This window comes from Centruroides sculpturatus, unplaced genomic scaffold (genome assembly GCF_000671375.1).
Source record: "Centruroides sculpturatus isolate CEXI.00-Female unplaced genomic scaffold, Cexi_2.0 scaffold1284, whole genome shotgun sequence".
NCBI lineage: Eukaryota > Metazoa > Arthropoda > Arachnida > Scorpiones > Buthidae > Centruroides > Centruroides sculpturatus.
In genome coordinates, this window is record NW_019385459.1 from 98,969 (window position 1) to 105,939 (window position 6,971).

Below are 6,971 nucleotides of genomic sequence, written 5' to 3' on the forward strand. Positions count from 1 at the left end.
TTTGTTATGCGTAGTCGTAAAATAATTTATATTTCATTTTGTCTTTGCACACAAATTGGATGGTTTATTTTCTATCAAATATTAATATTTTCTTCATTTGTAATGTGAGAGAGCATCATTTACATATTCAATGTGACTTGTCTTTTTGGATTTTTTTACTGTGACTTAAATATTTAAATTATTATTTAATCCAATTTGTGTGCAAAGACAAAGCGAAATAGAAAGTTTTTTGCTTGTCCATTTCTTTCATGTTTTAAAAGTAATTTAGAAATTTAATCAATTAAGGAATTTTAGTTAATGACATGTATTTCAAATAATTACCAACTTATGGTAACTATTGTTTTGAAATTTAAAAACATTGTTTTAATCAAGTCATTACATGATAAAAGTGGAAGCATATAACTGAGTGTTTATCAAAAGTGCTCGGTTATATGCTTCCATTTGTTTTAAATTGGAAGAAAGAAATTTTACCACTATAAACATTATCAACTGTTTATTAAAAATATTTCTATGAAAATATATGCAAAGTTTATATGCTAACCTAACCTAACCTGTATGCAAATCAATTTGCATTTTGATATTTATATCAGTTGTGCAAATGTGTAAAAATATTTGATACACATGAAGCATTGGAAAGTTGTTTATTACTAAAGATAAGAAATGTGACGTGATGACGAGAAAGGCAAAATAGATGCCAGGCAGTCGAAGACATTTCCTAGATTGAAATAGATTGAAGATTAAATATAGCTAAGTCAACAATAAAAAAATTTTTATTGTTGACTTTTATTGCAGAGGAAAGGAAGCTCTTTAGGAAAATCAAATTCTGGATAAAAACTAAACTTCACTTGGCAATGAAAAACCAATGTTCTGTAAGGAAATAACAAAATTTGCAAAGTTGATTTTTAAATACAACTGTTCATTGCACTCTGTTGCAATCTGGAGAAGTGAAATTCAAAAGAAAGAAGAGATCTGGAGAGAAAGAAGGAAGAACACTACTGCAGCAAAAGGAAGCAAGGTTGGAGTATCAGTAATGCTTTGGGGTAACCAGATTAAAAAGTAAAATTTCTTCAGCAAAAATAAACATCAGGTGAACTGTGTTGACTATTCAAATTTATGCACTGCCACGTTCCACCAAAATTTATGCTAGGAATTATATCTTTCAACACGATAATCCCTTGGTTCATGTTTCTCAATCGTCCAAGGAGAGGTTTGCCAGAAAAATGTTTAACTTTTGGATTGGCCTGTATTAAGTTTTGACATAAATTTGATAGAAAATTTATGAGGAATCATTGAGAGATTTGTATACACTTTTGTTGCTTAATTAAACACTATGTAGTGTGATTGATTAATTACACTATGCAGTGTTTAATCAACAAATAAGAATAACGACACAGTTTCAGATTATCAAAAGATTTGTATACACAGATAGTTGACAATTTTCTAACATTACAAACTTCAAGGCTGCAAAACATGATGCTTGGAACATAATTCCTGAAACAATTTTTAAATTTAAATAAATTTATAAAAAATCAAATATTTAAACTAAGTAATTTAAATCAGTGTTTAACAGGGGACTGTGGCCCCCTGGGGGTCCATAAGAAGTTTGCCGGGGGCCGCCAAATTATGCAAAATTGAGGCTATGAAAATGAAATTACAAAGATGGATCCAAAGAATAGATTCAATTATATATGAAATGTTTTTATTCTATTCACAATTAATCTGATTCAAAATTTCAATTTGAGAAACAAAATGTAAATTCCTTAATTAAATGCCATCTTTTAAAATTAATTGATAAATTTGATAAATATTTTCCTAATGAAGAAGTTTACATTACAAAACTGATTCAAGATCCATAGAACAATTATAAAAATACCAATTTATCATCAGCTGATGAAGATACATTATTAGAATTAATAAATGATTGTAATTTGATCTGTTTTCAAGACTAAAAGTGTGTCCCAATTTTAGATACAAATTTGTGCAGAATATCCTCCCCTGTTTTCAGCAGCAATGCAAAATTTGCTGCCTTTTGCTAGTACATATTTGTGTGAAAAAGGGTTCTCAACTATGCATTTTTTGTTTTTATATCCACCAATCGATTGCAATTAGATGCCTGCATGCGGATAGCATTACAAACAATTGAACCAAGAATTAACAAATTAGTTGAGGATATTCAGCAGCAGATCAAATATTTTTTGTTTTTTCTATGAATAATTAAATTTTTATTTTTTGTTAAAAATTAATGCTATTTTATGTTTAATTGTGAGGTTTGAATGTTATTTAAATAGATAATGAAATAATAAAGTTACCTTTTACATCTATTATATAAAAAAAAATAAAGCAATAATACATAATTTATTATAGATAATTTAACAAATACAAATTTATTATTAAAAAAATGGGGGTCACAAAAATATTATGAAATATTTGGTGGGCCGCGAATATAAAAAGGTTAAGAACCACTGTTTCAAATGACAAGTTTATTAACCAAATATCTACTTGGCTCCTTAAATAATCATCCAACACCTGATGCCGAGAAAAATGTTTATTTAAAGAAACATTAACGTTTTTGTTGGTTTAACAAGTTTATTGGTTACTAATTTTCATTTCTTTTATATCCAGTTTATTTAATTCTCTTGAGTTGGTAATTTTTTGGAGCTTAAAAATTTCTTTTTGCCAATTAAAAAAAAATGGAAGCCTGCAACTTTAGCATTTAATTCATATAAAACATAAAAACAAAATTGTTATTAATATAACTGATAGGTTTTTTAAACAAAATATGATTGATTATTTGGGACATATTTACAAAAATGACTCCAATGTCAGTTTATTTCCTGAACTACTTTTTTGGAATTTCTATTTTGAGAATTTTCTCATTACTGTAATCCTTTGTCAGTGATGTTCTTATTAAATGTAAAATAATTATATCTTGAAAATTATTTCTGAAACAGGAAAAAGATATTCTGAAAAGTTCTTGAAAAATGTTGCTTTGTGAGGAAAACCGTCAAAAAATATTATCTCCGACAACAATGTAAACTGGTGTTCTATAAACAAAAATTGTTTGATCTCCAAAATTTTTTAAAGAAATTCTGGTATAGACTTAAATGTGTGGTAATGGATGATTGGAAAGAAGTAAGGGGAACGTTGGGTACAGGTGATGAAGTAAAAACGACGTTGGAATATGAGTGGCGAACTGATAGAGAACGAAATAGAAACCAGTGTCAGATTTACAGCCAGTAGAAAGGGTGCTTAAAAAAAATTGGTTAAAGTGAGCAGAACACTGTGTTTAAACAGAACGAGTTTACATTAGAGATTACACAAGAGATTAGAAATTTCATCTAATTTAACTATTTATCATTATGCAATTATAATAATTTTCAAATTCTTACTTATAACGTTACAATTAAATTTAAGAATTGAATAAAAATTATTGCAAATGCTAAAGTACAATATATTTTCTAATTTTATTTCGAACAGATATAATCAACTATTTTGTAAAGTTTAAAAATTTCATAAAAATTAAAATATTTATAATTTTATTCGACTTGGCGTGATTCCAGAATCGATTAAAGATTGCTGTGCATTATTTATCATGGCAATGAGACATCATCTTTACTTTCTTTTTCAGTAAGCTGTATTGACAGATAGCATAAAAAGTATTGATAATCTGTATATAGTACTGATAGTTGGTAAGTAGGAAAAATTTTAAATATTTGGGTAATAAGTCTGGTGACTGGCATGATAAAAATGAATGAACTGATTCATGTTGTTGGCCACAATGAATGTCTTAGGCCAAATGGAGCTAATAAAAAAAAAAGGCAAATGGGGTGGAGACCCCACTTTTGTTGGACAACAATTTTTGGTGAATGGATAGTTCTCTGTTAATTGTCTCATCCAATTATGTTTTTGTCAGGAAACAAGCTACAAAGAAGCACTGATGATGATATTTTGAAAGAGAATGGTAAAAACATGGTTACTGAAAAGGTACCATTTAATAACTGACATTAAATTCAAAATAAGCAGTAGGGGAAAAAAGTGCTAACAGAGATATACAAAAAATTTAGAAAATAGTATAAATTCTACAATATAAACATATACAGTACATTTACAAAGTAAAAATATACAATTATGAATATTGGTTATTGTTACATTTTTCCAAAAACAGAACTTTAGTTTTTAGTCGCTATATGTGTACCAGAGTAATTTTTAATACTGGTTCTTCAAATTTATGTATCTACTAACTTCAATCATAACTTTTTGCTTATTATATTATTTTATTTGCCTAAATATTAATTGTTTAATGCTTTCAGAATGGCTTGGCACCACTCCATATGGCTGCTCGAGGAGACCATGTTGATATTGTCCGGATACTGCTGTATCACAAAGCTCCAGTTGATGTTACTGTGGTATGTATTCAAAATATTTCCAGTAATGTAATTTAGCAGTTTTTTAATGGCTACTATTTGTTACTCTGAATATTTGTTTCAATGAAAATCTAATAAAGAATTTTGAAATTCTCATGTATTTTAAAGTTCTTGAAACAGGAATTTTTTCCTGAAAATTCTGACATTCATCAAATTAAAAAATTTTTATTTAGTGATTACAAATAAGAAGTTATAACTGTTTCATACAGTTTTTCAGAAATTGCTATAGTTTAATAATTTTAATAGTTATTGCTTTAATAATACTATTAATACTTTTGTAAAGAGTGTTTATAAAAAAAATTAGTATTCACTTCTTTTATAAAATTATCTAACAGCCTTGCATGTTGCAGCAGACTGTGGCTATTTAAGAGGAGCAAAACTGATTAGATCGTAAAACTGATTGTTCCCAAACCTTTGCATTAAATGGTTTCACTCCATTACATATTGCTTGCAAAAAAAATCACATTAAAGTAGTGGAGCTGCTATTGAAGCATGGTTCTTCAATAGAAGGTACTACTGAGGTGAGTTGAAATTTTGAAACTTTTAATTTGTGGAAAAATATAACTTTTTAAGTTTTAATTAACCTTTACAGTCAGGACTGACACCATTACATATGGCTTCATTTGTGTGATGTATGAATATAGTAATATTTTTGATTTGACATGGTGCTAATCCATATGTTCCAACAGTTAGAGGAAAAACACCTTTGCACTTAGCAGCTCGTGCCAATCAAGCTGATGTGATACGTATTCTTTTATGTAATGTAGCACATGTGGATACTTGTGCTAGGGTATGTTTTATTTATTTCATAAAATTTTAAAAATTTATTAATGAAATTCACTTACATTTTTGCATAGTAAGTTATTCATCAAATTTTGTAGAGTTAAATCTGAAATAATTTTATCTATTTTGTATTTCAAAAATTGTTGTCACTGAAATTTGTTGTTAAAAATTTTTTTCATGCCCATCATTTTTCACTCTTAACACAAGCTTTTTACAAATGCATTGCTTTTTTGTATTAATCATTATAAAAATCATCAAAACATCTTAATAGCATGAAAGTAAAAAAAATATCAGAGAAGCTAGTAAATTATGCAAATTCTAAGGTGTATAGAGAAAACATTATCTTTCTTTAATAATTCAATTTTTCTCACTATGAACTAGATTGGGAATTCTTCTATCACATCTTAATTAAACATTTTTTATATATATGTTTATGCAAATAAATATATATGTGGGGAGCAAGGATTTTTAAGACAGAAGTCATGTAATGTATGCATGAGATATTGAGAAAGAAAAGCTTAGAAGCAATCATGTAATGACTGAGGAACAGTGGCAAAAGTTGATAGCAAAGCAAGAGAAAACTCGTTGGATTTGGGATGAGCAACACTGGGAAAAGTGTTCAAAAATAGTTAAGCCTTTATTTACTTATTTTATTGTAATTTACTGAAGTATAATTAAAATTTGTTTACTTAGTGTATTCTGGGTTCTATGTCATTCTAATCCCCACATATGTATGTATGTGTACATATTTATATATAAAATTTCTGATAAGTCAGTAAGAAGTAAGAATATTTTTTTTTTTTTTTAATATATAATTTAAATAATTTTTCAGGAGCAACAAACTCCATTACATTTTGCTGCTTGTCTTGGTAATGTTGATATAGGTGGATTATTATTACAACATGAAGCTGCAGTTTATGCACCAACAAAAGATATGTATACAGCATTGAATATTGCTGCTAAGGAAGGACAAGAAATAGTTGTTTCTGTTTTATTAGATCAATGTGCTTCTTTGACAGCTACTAATAAGGTAAGATTGATTCATTCATATTCAAAATATTAAAATGATAATCTGGTATCTTAATGATTTCATTTATAATCTGTTAGTTTGGTTGTTTATATTATTATATATAGTATGGCTGAAGATAAATAGAATAAATAGTAGATAAATGTAAACTTTAACACAAAAGAACGCATGACTGATCATATCAGTTACTATAGCAGTTAAAACATATTTTTAATCCTTTTTAAATGTGACATATGATCAGAGTTTCCTCTGGCCATTTTGTATGTGTTTGGCTAATTTGGCTTTTAGGTATATAGCTAAATTAACTAGAGTTTGTTTTAACTGAATTGATCAAAACACACTATGATCATGTCATGAATCATAAACTAAACCAGATATTAAGTATATTTAAATAAAACGATATAAATTTTTAGTTACATATCAATATATACATGTAACTAACATTTATTTTATATCTCAAGACAAAGTAACATCAGAATATGTTACACTGAACTCAGTGTCCATGTCTGTTATTCCATTACACTATACTGTTTTGCTGTATAATAAATAATATAATTATCTTTTTGACTTTGTTCTAATTTTAAATTTTATTCTAAATGTGCAATTTGAAAACAGAAAACAAAATACACAAAGAATAAAATAAAATAAAAAATCTAGAACATTATGTTCATGATCTCTTGAAAAATTAGTGTTCTATAAACTTTCTGTTTAGTTATTTCACATCAAGAAATATTTTG

The 6,971-nt window shown here is 27.3% G+C and overlaps 1 pseudogene; it reads left to right on the plus strand.

The window, feature by feature from the left end:
* The first annotated feature begins 3,114 nt into the window (after window positions 1-3,114).
* Window positions 3,115-6,354, plus strand: LOC111639202 (annotated as a pseudogene).
* Window positions 6,355-6,971: the final 617 nt, after the last annotated feature.